Source organism: Hipposideros armiger, unplaced genomic scaffold, assembly GCF_001890085.2.
Source record: "Hipposideros armiger isolate ML-2016 unplaced genomic scaffold, ASM189008v1 scaffold_2, whole genome shotgun sequence".
NCBI classification, from domain to species: Eukaryota; Metazoa; Chordata; class Mammalia; order Chiroptera; family Hipposideridae; genus Hipposideros; species Hipposideros armiger.
This window is the reverse complement of record NW_017731352.1, coordinates 1,122,174-1,137,984: the sequence shown is the minus strand read 5'-3', so window position 1 is coordinate 1,137,984 and position 15,811 is coordinate 1,122,174. Positions and strand designations below refer to the sequence as shown.

Genomic DNA, 15,811 nt, shown 5'->3' with positions numbered 1-15,811 from the left:
TTTTTTGCAAACTTATGCACTTTTCCAAATTAGCAAAGTGCAAAGAATCAAGTCATTTATGCTGTGAAAAGATTATATATTGAGTTTTTCACATTAATTGGCTATGAGTAAATTATTTTTTACCTCTGTTATTTAGGGTTCAGGGAGCTAAATAAAAGAATAAAAAATGTCTGGTTAAATTAAAACAAAATTATTATGCTATGAGAAATTGTTTATTTCTCTACAGCTCTTATTTTTCCTTTTTATTAAGGAGTGAGCCAAAGTCTCTCATTTTAGAAAAGATAGAAGTATATCTTTTTTTTCCAGTGTAATCTTCCTAAATAATATTTGAATTGGAATTCAAATCAATAACCCAATCCTTCTTCTGATTATACTAATGTTTCTCTAAAATACAGATGTGTCGCAAATGAGTAAATCATATATAACTTGTTAGCTTTTTTTTTTTAATGCTACAGGGGATTCCAGCATATTATTATATATGCAGTGTTTTCCAGAGATTTAGCAAATGACTATCAAACATGGAAATACAGTTTAACAACTTAAACTAAAAGAAATGTACATCATTAATTTAAATTCCATTAGCTGGCTGCATCCCAGCAAATCGCAGTAGTTAAGTGCCTCAAGTGTGTGGCATAAGAATTGTGCTGGTCCTGCGAGCCCCCGATTTCCGTGAGCTGCTCGGCCGTTGTTTCGTTGCCCTAGAAGATAGATCCTTTCTCCTCATGTGGCACTCACAGCTTCTCAGGGCATGAGGAAGATGTCACCAATTTGTTTATCCATGAATGCTTTGTTGAGAGGAGAGAGGCCTCTGTGCTTCAATGTCTCCCCCTGGACAGAAACTGGGGGTGGGTGGGGGAAGGAGGCACTCGGTGTCATTTTACTGTTTTATATCTTTCTAGCTCTTTGAGGAGATTCTTCGTCTACCTTCCAAGCTTAAAACCTAACAAAAAACAAACAAACAAACAAAATAACATGAAGTTTTTCACACCATTACTCATTATTTCCAGACAAAACAGGTTAACAAAAAAATTCAGGTTGGAGAGAAATCTCCAGAAATGTTGTCTGATTGCATGAGTATTGTATCTGATACCTGATGGATGCAGTGCTTAGGGGAGGCTCTGTGTGAGAGAATCAGAAAAATGTCTCTCTGTAGATGTTTGTCTACACCCCTGAGACCCATCCCCACCACATACAACCACACACTGTTTTACACTATTAGTCTATGACTATACACGGTTGTCCATATTGAGTGAAAACAACATATCTACAATAACCCTTTGTTAACACGCATGTTCTTGGTATGGTACTCTTCATTAATTATCTTTTTTGTGTGTATGATCCAATTTTCTCTTTCAATAAAGTCACTGCTTTACCTTGATTTCATGGATATAAAATGGAACGTAAAAAGACCAAAAATTAGTAGCTGTGTCCGTGGCAATTACTGCATAATAGTAATAGCCCAAAGCTATCAGAACCCCAAAACTCAGTGGCTTAAAACATTACGTGCTTATTATTAGTCATAAATCCACAGATTAGCTGCATAGTTCTGGTCTCTGCTGGGCTTACTCTTATCAGCTTTCTGTTGGGTAGTCAGCTCTCTGGACATGGCTGGGATCTCTCCCATGATTAGGGGTCAGTGTGGGACTAGTTGGTCTAGGATGGCCTCACTATTTTGTCTGATGGTTGGCTGATTTTTGCCTAGGAGTTCAGAGGTGACTGGTCCATTATCTCAGCATCCAGCAGAATAGCTCAAGCTTGCTCTCATGGTAATGACAGGGGTCCAATAGAGTGAGTGAAAAGGTACAAGGCCTCTTGAGGGTTAGCCTCAGCTCTGACACACCGTCACCTCCACCGAATTCCACTAGCAGAAGCAACTCACAGCCTTAGGCTGGGTTCAGGGATAGAGTAGAGAGACTCTACTTTTTAATGGGCAGGACCACAGAGTCACATTGCAAATGGTGTGGCTATAAGGAGGTGTGAACATTCGTGGCCATTTTTAAAAATTATTCTATCACAGTAGTTAATGCAGTGTTTCCAAAGTATGCTACACAAAACATTGATTCCATTGGTGGTTTACAAAACAACACACATATACATGTGAAGGGAGAAGCATAATTTTCCAAATACAGTTAGAAAATTGCATGTATGGGATCCCTCTTGCAATGCCTAGAAATGAGCTAGCAGGGACAGTGGCTCTAACTCTCTCAGCAGGAGCAGCTTCAACTCCCCATGGGTTCAGAAGCTCCTTCTCCTCTAATTAGCAGCAGTTGCACTGAGACTCAGTTTCCCAAAAGCCCCTCAAGTCTCCAGATACCGGGCAACTGGAATTTCCAGCAAGCATCCAATGGCTGGTGTCCAAGTTCAGATTGCTAGGTGTCTGAGCCCACTTCTCCTCATTGAAGACTGTTCTCATGCTTACATCATACAAAGGGAGAGCAGTAGGGTGGCAGAGTCCCTTACAGGAAGACAGCCCCGCAGTACATCCTGCTGTGCTCTGCCCCAGCATCCTTCTCTCACATCTCCCCGGGACTCAGAGAACAGGGACTGGTGCACCTGCTGTGATCCTGCACCAAATGACATTTGCAGGTGTTTGCACACAGGCCATTGCATGAGAGGGTCAAACAAAAATTATCAGGGTTCTTTGATTCTTTACTGTAGTACCTAGTGCCTTTGGTGACTGACTCTCCAACTGACGGAATATACAGTTGCCCAAGTTTTTTCACTAAGGGACCTTTTTTAAAGAAACGTCTTGCAGAACTGGTGTTATATAGAATGCACATTAGAGAATGATGTCTCCCTTAAAGGATATAGTTTAGTAAAATAAATACATCAAAAATGCAAATTCATAAAAACGCTCATTGTTTACTTCTCAAATGTGCTTACTTTGAATCCCTTTTGAGGAACTTCTGACAGTCAAAATAAGCAACTAAACAACAGAAGCAACTAGAAAAAAAATAAGTTGAAGATAAAAAAAAAAAAAGGTCAACAAATAAAACAATGGAAGTTGTCAGGTAAAATAGCCCAGTGCCTGTTACATTTTAGGCACCCCACAGAAAGCGCATTGAAACAGAATCAGAACACAGTGTTTAATTTAAATCAGTAAACAAAGAAAAGTAATAATTTATTATTAATTTAAAAAATCTTAGTTGTGCCCCTACTAGGTGTCAGTCACGTAGGTTATTGGGGACATGTAGTAAATAAGATAGAGTCCTTGTCCTTAAGAGGTTTATGATCTAGGGCAGGAGTCATCAAAGTAGGTCTCACTGCCTATTTTGGCAAATAAAGTTTATTAGAACTCAGCCACACACATTTGTTTATGTACTGTCTATGGGTGCTTTCATGCTCAATGGCGGAATTCAGTTTTTGCTGCAGAGACTACATGGCTTTCAGATCCTAAAATACTTACTGCCTGGCCCTTTACAAAAAAAAAAAATGCCTAGTGCTCCAGGTTCATCTTTAACTGTTCCAGCTCTGTATTCTTTCTCTTAGAGAATGCATTTTTTTTTTGTCTTATGGTTTCAATTACTACTACAGAAATGACTCTGTAATCTCTATACCCAGTTATAGACACCGAAGGTATTTCTAGAACTTATTAAGTTATCCTATGAAAGCAATTACTTACTGTGCCTACTCTCCATGTTAGTCCTCTGTCTAGGTCAGATTTGACACATAGAGAGAAACAAGAAATATGACCATTCAGATTTTAGGTCCATATGGAATATTTTAGTATTGCTCTAATAATATCTTGCATTACTTTGGAAGTTCTCATAGTGCTGTATGATAATTAGCATTTTACTCTAATAGACCAGGGAAATTTTTGAAAAGTAATTGATATTATCACTGTCAAGTTGTAAAAGCAGGCACAAGGGAGTTTAAGTGATTCATAAAAGAGCTCGATTCCCTGACAGCGAAAGTTACTCCTAAGTTTTAGCAACATGGCTGCCTCTTCATTCTCTCTCATGCAATAGCTAGAATTCCATTAAACTGGACTTCCATGAATTTCCTTCTCTGGACCCCAATTTCAATTTAGCTACTCCCTGTCCCCAAATGGTGCAAGGCAAGAGGCATATCCTGTGCTCAGCACTATTATTAGGTGAAGAAATGATGATGGAAAAGTCAGTGTTATTTTTTTCCTCCAAGAATTCCCCAAAAGGTTATTTCTGCCTATGTGCTTCTCCAAGCCTTTGTCAGCGTTCTTTCCTTGCTCCTTCTGCTCTCACTGCTGAGATTGTTTCTGTTCCTATGGAAATGTGACAATGGTGGAAAATCCAATCAGCTCTGGATAAGTGGAAAGTCTCTAATTCGGCCTGTTTTCTTCAACAAAAGCACTCCCTAAAGGAAAAAGGTGACTTCTCCATTCTATCTCTGAAGAACAAATTTCCAGGAATGTAGAGACTTTGGAAGTCTAAGAGATTTTCATGAAAGAAATAGTAGCGTGGCTATTTTTCTCCCAGGACTGCTGGAGCTCAGCTGCTATATAGCTCTGAAATTCTGCTCACTCACTCTGTCCTCCATGTATTGTATTTCAATAAAAACTTAATAAACAGAATATTAAAGATTTGAAGAATTATACAAAGTATTCAATTTCTAACCCTGCCATTTATTTTATTTTTATGAGATATCAGGACCAGTTTAATAAGTATAATAAACATAAACTCTGGCATTTATAACACTATTCACCAGATTAATACCAAATAATATTTTCTAGAAGTGCCATTTTAATAGGAATAAATGGATAAACAGATATGTCTTAGACTTACTCTACCAAGATTGCGGGAGCTCAATTTTTGAAAGCAAATTAACAGCCAAAATCAATATTTTCTCCATTAATTTCATATTCACTGGAAGAGTTTTACTAGCAGAAGATAGCAAAAGATATGCTGGTATTGGACTAGCCAATGCTGCCTCTGACGCATATTTTTTTTTTAAAAAGAGTTCTCACTTTTTTAGTCTTAAATGATGGCGATGGGCTTGCTACTATAGGTCTCTTTATAAAACCCTTTGCATGTGCACATGAGCACCATTGACAGTTAACATTATCAGATTTACCTGGGGGCAGGGGGTAGTATGATGCATTTTATTATTAATATTTCTAATCTATTATCTCCCACTGCCCTCTTTCCTCCTATCTCCCAGCTAAGATCTTCCAAGATGCTGATGACTTCAAAGAAGACCCAAGGACATAAGAAAGAGTATTAAGAGAAATGGGTCCTTCTTAGATCTCAAAGGAAGAGTGAGGAGATGAGTATTTAGGAATCTGAAGCACTTTAACATAAAGGCTACATGTTGTCGCACTGCAGAGATCATGCAAGTCAATATTTTGTAAGTTACTTGGAGCCTAAGTATAAAACAATAAACAAAAAGTGAACATTATCCATGAATGATTCTAGAATGATAAAATAGTCATATGCAATATACCATATTCACATATAAAATTGCATATATATATATATATATATATAGTTTATATTTATATAAACTTTGACCAACATCAAATATTAGTGAGGGTATGTGGAAACAATAATTTGTGTACACTGCTGGTGGAAGTTAAAATTTTTACAGGAACTTTGGAGATCAGTATTGCAGCCTTGGCCACAATTTAAAATATACATATGCTATATGTAGTGCAGCAAATCCATTTTTCACCATCTAACTTAGAGAAACTTTCAGACATGAGTATAAAGAGTCATATGCATGGATGTTTATTGTGGAATTATTTGTGATAGCTGAAATTTGAATCAACCTAAGTGTCTACCAAGTAAACAGCTAAACAGACTTTGATGGATGTTGTGCAACAACACAGGTCTCTGATGTATTCCATACATTTGATATGGAAACATCTAAAAGAGTTTTTCTTCAGTGAAAAATCAAGTTGCATGGCATATACTTAGTATGATGCTACTTATATAAAAACACAAGTATATAAATTCATATATACACAAACAAATTCACTCACATACACACACTAAGCCATATTCTCTGTTTGATACTACTATTTATGTGTTTATATAAACAATAGCAAATGGTTTGATATTATTCTCATGAAATTGATAACAGAGCTTCTCTTCCTCTGAGAAGAGGGGAAAGAAATTAAGACTCTTCACAAGGAGAATGTTTGTGTAATATTTCTTCTAAAATACTAATATGTGGGTAAGTGTCCAGAGTGTGGTGATAAAAAAATTAATATTTATTAAGAACCTGTTATGTAGTAGGTATTCTTTGAATGAAGATATCATCTTGTGTAGGCAGAATTAGATGATGCCCAAGACTCCCAACCTTTGGTGCACACACACAAACACTAATCTGGGTACTGCTGAAATGGGATTTTTCACATGTAATTAAGGCCCCGAATCAATTAATCTTAAAATAGGGTGATTAACTGGGTGTCTCTGAAGTAATCACCCTAACCCTTTAAAAGCTGAAAGTTTTCTCCGACTGGTCACAGAAGATGAAATCAGAGATTTGAAACACATGAAGAAAGTAATACTCTGTTTCTGACTTGAAGGTGGAAGGGGCTTATGGCAAGGAATGCAGATGGCTTCTAGGAGCTAAGATCAGCCAGCAAGGAAAATGGAGCCTCAATTCTACAAGCTCAAGGAAATGAATAATTAAGCTTAACAGAGGACCCCTAACTCCAGTTAAGAACAGACACTTTGATTTTCACACCATGAGACTGTAAGCCGAGAATCCACCTAGGTCAAGCCTGGACTTTGACCAGCAGAACCTGGGAGATAATAAATGTGTGCTGTGTTAAACTATTATGTTTGTGGAGCAATGCAAAAATGATACAGCTATGTCATGCTGTAGTAATAACCCCTATACCTCAGCAGGTTAACAGAATATACAGTTACCTCTTTCTCCAGCTCAATATCCCATGTGAATGTCCAGGGGTGGGGGGGGGAATACAATCCCTAGAATTTTTCAGAAATACACCTTACAGAACATATGATCCCCTAGATTCTCAGGGGGCAAGGCATCTGGAGGGCTGCACACCAGCTCTCGTGTTCCTTGGCCCCAAGTGGCACTTAAAACTCATTGGCCAGAACTAGTCACATGGCACCACCTAACTGCAAAGCAGCAAAGAAATATGAAGGAGCAGATAGAATATTTGGGGAGTCCTTCTGCATTTGCCGTAGGAACATGATGAAATTCTTACTGTGATCTTGTGAGAAATGTGTTATCAATAGCTTTGAGCAGATGAAGTGAAGCTCAGAGAGAGCAAGCAACTTGCTCAGGGTCACAGAGCTGGCAGAGTCTGGATATGAACTTTGTTCTGTGTAACTATAAAGCATATGTTATTTTCACTGTATTATGCTGTTTCTTCCCAACATGAGGGGTCTTCTAAAGAAACTACTAAGGAAGCCTGGTCTGGAGAAGAAAATATCAGACTAAGCTGAAATTGAAGGTCATACATAAACCTGGATCTTTGACTCACCTTCTAAACAAATGTCTTATGAATAAACATAAGCAATAAGAAAATATTAGACATTTAGGGATGACAATAGCAACTTATATTTTACTATATGCAAATACTGTTCTAAGTATCTCAAATATTGTAACAACCCCCATGAGTTAGATGCCAGTATCTCCATTACAAACATGACGAATCTGATACACAGAAAGAGCAAACAAAGAAAAACAGCTAGAAAAAGGCAAAGTGAAGATTTAAACCCAGAAATCTGGTTTTGGAACCCAAGGTTCTAATCCAATACTACAATCTATGTCAAGTTTCCCTCCCTTCTATAGCTTCCATAAAAATCTTTCACTCATTAGAAATTTCTCTCTACCCTGTTTCTACCTTCAATTTCATAACTATTTTCAAGTTTACACTTTCCTTTCTTTATAACCTCTGTATTCTCAAGAGAGAGTAAGTTTTATTTTCTCCAAACTCTTGCAAATATTGTGCTTCAATTAGGGTATAGATGCTCTTCTGTCTTATGCAATATCAATATTCAATAAATATTTGTGATTGGTTGAAAATGACCCCTTCCCCCTGGTCCAGACATCCATATCCCATTCCCTGGATCATGTTAGTAATTTTATATGGAAAAAAAAAAGAGTCTTTGCAGATATGATTAAGGTATTTGATGAGATGGTGAGATTACCCTGGATTAATCTGGATCAGCCATAAATGTAGTCATATGAATCCTTGTAAGAAAGAGGCAGAGGGAGGTGAGAGAGAGAGAGAGAGAGAGAGAGAAGAGGAGAAGGCAACGTAACTATGGAGGCAGAAATTGGAGTGATGCAGCCACAAACCAAGGAATGCCGGCAACCACAAGAAGCTGGAAAAGGCAAGTAACAAAATTTTCCCTAGAGCCTTCACAGGAGCATAGCCCAGCTGATATCTTGATTTTGGCTTAGTAATATAGATTTTGGACTCTTGCCTCCAGAACTATGAGAGAATAAATTTATGTTGCTTTAAACCACACAGTTTACACTAATTTGTTACATCAGCTAATACAGAATTATTCAAATCAATTAAATAATTTTATCTCTTTTAAACTGGATATTTGTGGATAGAGTCTTGAATACTGAAACTGTATTTTAAAGTTGTAACTTTATATTGTACATTTGGCCTAATTATAGTTAAAAGTTGTGATCTAATCATAGGACATTATTAAAGGAAAAAACTCTATGAGTGATTATAATGTCTGTTCAACTTTCTGTTTGAAGTTAAAGGAACATGATATGCTATGTTGCCATCTGTTTTCAAAAGTAGACAATCCCCATGTTCAGATCGAAGAGATCCAAGATTACAGAGTAGATAAATGCTGTGCTTGCTGCATCTCATGAACACATCAGAATTACAATTAAATTATAGAACAATCAACCTGGAGAACCATCTGAAGTCTAGATGAACAGAAGTTTTATAACTAAGATCCTTGTAAAGAAGAACCCATGTTGATACTGGTAGGAAGGACGGAGACACGAAACAGGTTGGTTCCACACCCATGTGCAGCAGTTGTAAATTGGGAGAGATATCTCAGGCACAGAGGTCCCCCATGAAGAAACAAGGAACCCCAGCCCCACACCAGGCTCCCAGCCCAGAGTACTGGTGCCGGGAAAAAGAGGCCCCACAACTTCTGGATGTGAAAAACAGCAGTAATTCCAATCATCCGGGTGGGATGTAAGGTTGTGAAAACCCCAGCCATCCTGTTAAAGAGCCCGCGCAGGTACTCACTGTGGGCTCCGGTGGAGAAACGACGACCCTGGAGGCATTGGAGACATATGGGGAGATGCTACATTGTGTAAATTCAGGGCAAGGACTGGAGGAACAGTCCCCATTTTCCCTGTGTGGGTCCCTTCTCCCATGTAGCCGGCAGGTGGGTCCCATCTTTCCCGTGTTGAGCCCGCCCCCACAGGCCAAATCCTGAATCTCATTGGCCTGGTGAGCTCCACTGCTCCAATGTGCTGACTCACTGGGACCCTGACTCACCCAACTACATAATGCAGGAGGCTTTATCAGCAGCTGAACCTTATGGAAGCCAGCAGCTGTCAGCAGGCCTCAGAGTGTCCTGGCTTTTTGTGGAGCTACCCAAGACCAGGTACTGGTAGTAGCCATCCTCAGCTCATAGCATGGCCTCTCCCACATGCCTCCAGATCCAGCACAGGTGGCAACCAACCATGGATCACTTTGTAGCTCCTACCAGGTATTCCCTGGCCAGTCACAGGCAGTGGCTCACCTGGGCCTGCCCTGGAGCCCCTCCCAAGAGGCCCCAGAACCAACATACTTGGAGGTTGGCTTCAGACAGCAGAACACCACCTAATTAGCCCCACAAGCAGCACACACAAAGGGTGGTCCCAACAGGCACCAGAGCCTGCTGGGTGAATCCCACTCAGTGGGGTAAGCCTCCCGTACAGCAGCCCATAAGCTTTGGATATGGCCAAACCCCAAAGCCAATCACCCTGAGGGCCAATCCCACCCACTAACATGCCAATAGCAATCAAGGCTCAACTATAACAGACGGGCACACATAACCCAGCAAGAGACATTCCTGGAGAACCTGGAACAGGTGACCAGGAAGACTGTGCCAGGGCCCCATTGGGCACCTACTACATAAGAGCACCTTGCCTAGACTGGGAAACACAGCAGCCATACCTAATACATAGAAACAAACACAGGCAGCCAAAACGAGAAACAAAGAATCACATGCCAAGTCAAAGAACATGAGAAAAACCCAGAAAAAGAACTAAATGAAATGGAGGCAAACAACAATGGTTATAAGGATGCTCAAGGAATTAAGTGAGAACTTCAGCAGAGACTTAGCAAGGATAAAAAAAGACATAAAAATGATAGAAAAGAACCAGTCAGAAGTGAAGAATACAATAACTAAAATGAAGAATGCACTAGAAGAAATCACCAGCAAACTAGAAGAAGCAGAGAATCGAAGCAGTGATTTGGAAGATGAGGTAGCAGAAAACACACAATCAGAACAGCAAGAAGAAAAAAGAATCCAAAAAAAACAACCCAAAAAAACCCCCCAAAGGATAGTTTAAGAGACCTCTGGGACAACATCAAGCTAACAACATTCACATCATAAGGGTACCAGAAGGAAAAGAGAGAAAGCAAGGGATTGAGAATCTATTTGAAAAAAATAATGACTGAAAAAAACGTTCCTAACCTGACAAAGGAAATAGATATACAAGCTCAGGAAGCTCAGAAAGTCCCAAACAGGATGAACCCAAACTGGCCCCTGCAAAGACACATTAAAAGTAGAATGGCAAAGTTTAAAGACAAAGAGAGAATCCTAAAAGCAGCATGAGAAAAGCAGTTAGTTACCTTCAAGGGAGCTCCCATAAGACTGTCAGCTGATTCTCAACAGAAACTTTCCAAGCCAGAATGGATTGGCACAAAATATTCAAACTGATAAAAAGCAGGCTCTATAACCAAGACTATTCTACCCAGAAAGACTAGCATTTAAAATCGAAGAACAGATAAAAAGGTTCCCAGACAAGAAAAAGCTAAAGGAGTTCATCACCATCAAACCAGTATTACAAGAAATGTTAGAGGGATATCTTTAAGATGAAAAAATAAATTAAAAGATCAAAATATGAGTAATAAAATGGTAATAACTACATATCTATCAACAATTATTTTTAATGTAAATAGAGTAAATGCTCCAATCAAAACCACAGGTGGCTGAATGGATAAGAAAACAAGACCCTTACATATGCTACCTACAAGAGACTCACTTCAGATTGAAAGACACACACAGACTGAAAGTAAAGAGATGGAAAAAGATATTTCATGAAAATGGAAACAAACAAGCAAACCTGGTGTAGCAATACTTATATCAGACAAAATAGACTTTAAAACAAAGGCTATCATAAGACACAAAGAAGGACCCAGTAATCCCACTTCCTGATAATTATCCACAGAAACCCAAAATGCTACTTTGAGGGGACATATACACCCATATGTTCATTGCAGCATTGTTTACTGTGGCCAAGATGTGGGGGCAGCCTTGGTGTCCATCGATAGAAGAATGGATAAAGAAGAGGAAGTATGTATATACAGTGGAATATTGCTCTGCCACAGAAGGGAATGGGTTCTTGACATCTGTGGCAGCATGGATGGACCTGAAGGGTATTGTGACGAGTGAAAGACAGATGCAATGTGATTTTGCTTATATGTGGAATCTAAAAAACAAAATAAACAAACAAAACAGAAACAGACTCATAGACACAGAGAACATTTTGGTGGTTGCCAGATGGGAAGGGGGTTGAGGGGGTAGATGAAAAAGGAGAAAGGATTAAATACAAATTGGTTGTTACAAAGTAGTCTGGGGGTTGTAGGATATAGCATAAGGATTATACTCAACAATATTGTAATAATTACATATGGTGTCAGATGGGTACTAGATTTATTGTGGTGATAGATAGCAGGGGTGTTAGGGGAGCAGGGTGAAAAAAGTGAAGGGATTAAGAAGTACAAATTGGTAGTTACAAAATAGTCATGGGGATGTAAAGTAAAGTAAAGCATAGAGAATATAGTCCATAATATGGTGATAACTATGTACAGTGCCAGGTGAGTACTAGACTAGTCAGGGGGATCACTTCTTAAATTACATAAAAGTCTAATCACTATGCTTTAAACCTGAAATTAATATAAAATAATATTGAATATGAACTGTAACTTAAAAATTAAAAAGGGGAGGGGGAAAGGTGAAGGACAATAGTGGTCCAAATTTTCAGGTATAAAACAAATAAGTCATGGGGATATAATATACAGCATAGAGAATATAGTCAATAATGTTGTGGTAGCATGATATGGTGTCAGATAGTTGTTGGACTTATCATGGTGATCACTTCTTTAGGTACATAAATGTTGAATAACTATGGTATACACCTGAAACTAATATAATATTGTATGCTAACTAGATTTTTAATAGACACTTTTAAAAAATAAAAATAAAAGTAGAAGTTCCCCAAAACAACATGTTTCCACTGCTTCCAATAAATGGGTACATGAGCATGCTTCAAGGTTAAGTGAAGTTTCATTTCTCAGCAAAAACATTTTTGTTGTTTATTTCTTCTGGTAGAAAAATTAAATGAACAATTTTAGAAACCTAAAAGGTACCTACTGGAAGTATTACACGAAAAGGAGTACCACTTTCAGAGAAAAGGTGACGTTCTTTACTTTCAAGTAGTAAGATTTACTACTGAGGACTTCTAGTATTTCTTAAATCCTTAATAACTGAAACATCTTCAAGTATTTTCTAAATTAAAAGCAAAATTTTTATAACTTACAATGAAGGAGAAAGTAATTTCAGGAGACTTTGATCAATACAAAATTAATAGTGCAGGTACAATGAAACTCTGGAGTTGGTTCATAATAAAAACCTTCAATGCACCCTGTACGTGCTGCCAAAATAAGCAGGAAGTTACTTTTTATTTGAGCAGTCAGATTTTTCTTCTGTCTGCAAACAGAGCAAAATTCAGGACATTTCACTACTGGAGAATCTCTAATGAGTGGTTAGTAAAATACCCACCTTTCTGACTGCCACTGGATATCAAAAAATTACTCACTTCTGACTCAGTAATTACCCACCAAAAATTTAGATCAAGTGGTCGTCACGTCACCCAAATTAGTACCTGACAAGGAATGCTTTTGGAAAGGTTGGCAGCTGAGAAACAGGAAATGAGTTGCAAAACATTATTAAAACTTGAAAATAACAGCCTTAAAGGTGTGTGATCTCCAATTCAAATCTCCAAAACTACTACAGAGAGAAAAATCATGCCTGGGCTGAAGGGACACTCCAGGAACCAGTGGGAGAGAGGAAGCAAAGGAAATGCCACTCAATCCTCACTCACCCAAAGGGCCACAGCCAGCTCTCTGCTGGGCCACTATTATTATTATCACTATCTTGTCAAAGGGGACAAGTGTCTTAACAGTATTGGATGGAAGTAGAAGTTCCAGATGTTTGCAAATAGTTGACTCTGAGAGCCACAACTACGCCCTGAAAAGCTCTTGCCAGTGGTTCCTTCTTAAGCTGGGCACACACAGTCCTTCATAGCTGGACGAGGGTGACCGGAGGTTCACCATAATATCTGACCAGGCAGGCACTTTGTGTGAGTCACATCTTCATGTTTGAGCAAAATTGGCACATATCAAAGAACTCAGCTTGTCTTTGTCTTAATGCTGAGTGCCATCTGGAAATGAATGTGGATCTCTCAGGAGAATTGAGTAGTTTCTTGATATTTTGACTTTAAATTAGCCTACCCGGGTCACTGAAATTCAATCTTTTGTTTGAACATTATTTTTGGTAGGATCATTGCAGTATTCACTCACCACTCAATCCATATTCCTATAATTCAGCCTGAGCATTACAAATGTAGGCTTTAAAGGTGCAGTGACTTCTGAGTTATATTGTCGTTTATTTTTGGTGGGTCTGTGTGGAGTGTGTATGATCAAAGAACACCAAGAACATTAGTTATTAAGTACTGTTCTTTCCATTCAGAAGACTTCAGTCATACAATCTTTTGTTATCAAATTTTAAAAACAGCAAGCATTGAACCAGATCAGAAGTGGCCAGACTATGGCCCATGGGATAAATCCAACCTATTCCATTTGCTTACATACTGTCTGTGGTTGCTCGCCTTGTTACAATGGCTGCAGAGTTGAGTAGCTGCAACAGAGACCACAAAGCAGAAAATATTTATTATCTTACTCTTTACAGAAAAAAAATTGCCAATTGGATAAATTGCACTGGACAATGGCATGGATATTACATGGACTGAAGTCTTTACCACAGGAACATTTTCTGGTTTCTATAGCATTATTGTCTGGGTCTCCTTTGACTATATTCAAGACTTTCCAGAATCAGGTCCCCTGTCCTATTACCCTAACACTTATTATCCAGTGCTAGCCAGTACCGCACTCCCCAAACACACTGTGCATGTTCACACTTGAATATTGATTGCTAAACATGAGGTAGAAAGTCTATTATGATTTGGTTCCTGCCTGTAAAGCATTTACTATCTAGCAGGAGCTCATTACCCAGAAAGCAGTCACTGCAACAGAGTAGGCGTCACCTACATGCATACCTTACAGGTAGTTGAAATGAATTGAGCTGAATTAAAATACATAGAACAGAACTGTGGCAATAAGTGTACATTATGCTCGCATCCTGGCATTATCTGCAAATCAGACTAAAAGGTGTTCTTTGTTTGTACTACAAACTTATACAAGAAATACCCTGATAAATCCTTGAAGAGTTTACTTAACAGCATTTTCTAAGTTCAAGTCACACAGCAAAATTAATCTATATTAATAGAAGCATTTTACTAAGTTACTCTTTCCATATAGGTCTTGAAAATTTTTCTATCTTTTAGCAAGTGAGAGAGAGAGGTTGAGAGAGAGAGAAATAGGAGTGATATTCTGAAAATTAGAGGATGCTTTGTTTTGATTATGAATAATTATTTGTGCCATGTCATAGATTCCATTATGATATTTCTTGATATAGTAATATTATTGGTACTGCATTTTTCTCCTGAGGTGATACTTCGGGGTCCACTTATGAAATTGTGTTTGAATGAAGACTAATTAATTGTAAAAGGACCTCTTGGCAAAGATTGCTCAAATTAAATAATAATTACCAAATATCATCTTCACTTTATGCTATGTAGAGTTAGCCTCTAAGTTTTACCAACCTCTTAACAAGTCAGCCCTGGCTGGTAATTACTCAATAATATCTTCCTTTAATAGTTTAAATGCCTTAGGTTTTTCACAGCTTCTTCAAAAGAGAACGAAGGAGAAAGAGGAGGCAGAGGAGGAAGTGAAAAGAGAAAGAGAGAGAGAATTTCACCCTTGATTTCCATCTAGGTCTCTGTATCATCTAAGGACTGAAGCCATTTTTAGTTCGACAGCTCATTGGAAATACTCCAACACTCACTGTATGAAGAAAGTCAATGGTGTTGCTTTCAGGTATCCAACAGACATTGTTACTGCAAGTTTGGTTTCAAACTGGAACCTTAGCTGTTTCTGGTACTGAGGCCTGAATGCGCTTACCCACTGTGACTATTATGGAATGTTAAAAAATAAATAAGTGTATCTGTTAAGCATTAGGTAGAAAGGAGGATGGGTGACATTATGAAAATGAACATGTTGTGTTGGATCTGTTCTAGAAGCAAAGTACTTGGTCTTGGGACAAGTGTCATAATCCCTCCACACGTCCTCACCAAGTCTAACTAACCTGGGTGCAAAATAGTCCACTAGCTGTACTGACAAATTTGTGCAGTATCCGTCTCACTTGCCTAAGTGTGAGGGGCCTACAAAACTTGGGACGTTATAGCAAGATAATTTCCTAAA

At 38.4% G+C, this 15,811-nt stretch overlaps 1 long non-coding RNA gene across 1 annotated transcript in view; it reads right to left on the bottom strand.

Annotated features, from left to right (window-relative positions):
* Positions 1–267: 267 nt before the first annotated feature.
* LOC109379295 (uncharacterized) overlaps positions 268–15,811 on the bottom strand; it is a 131,596-nt gene continuing 116,052 nt past the window's right edge. The window contains exon 3 of the long non-coding RNA XR_002123173.1: positions 268–940. This is a non-coding gene — a long non-coding RNA (uncharacterized LOC109379295). The remainder of the gene's footprint in view (positions 941–15,811) is intronic.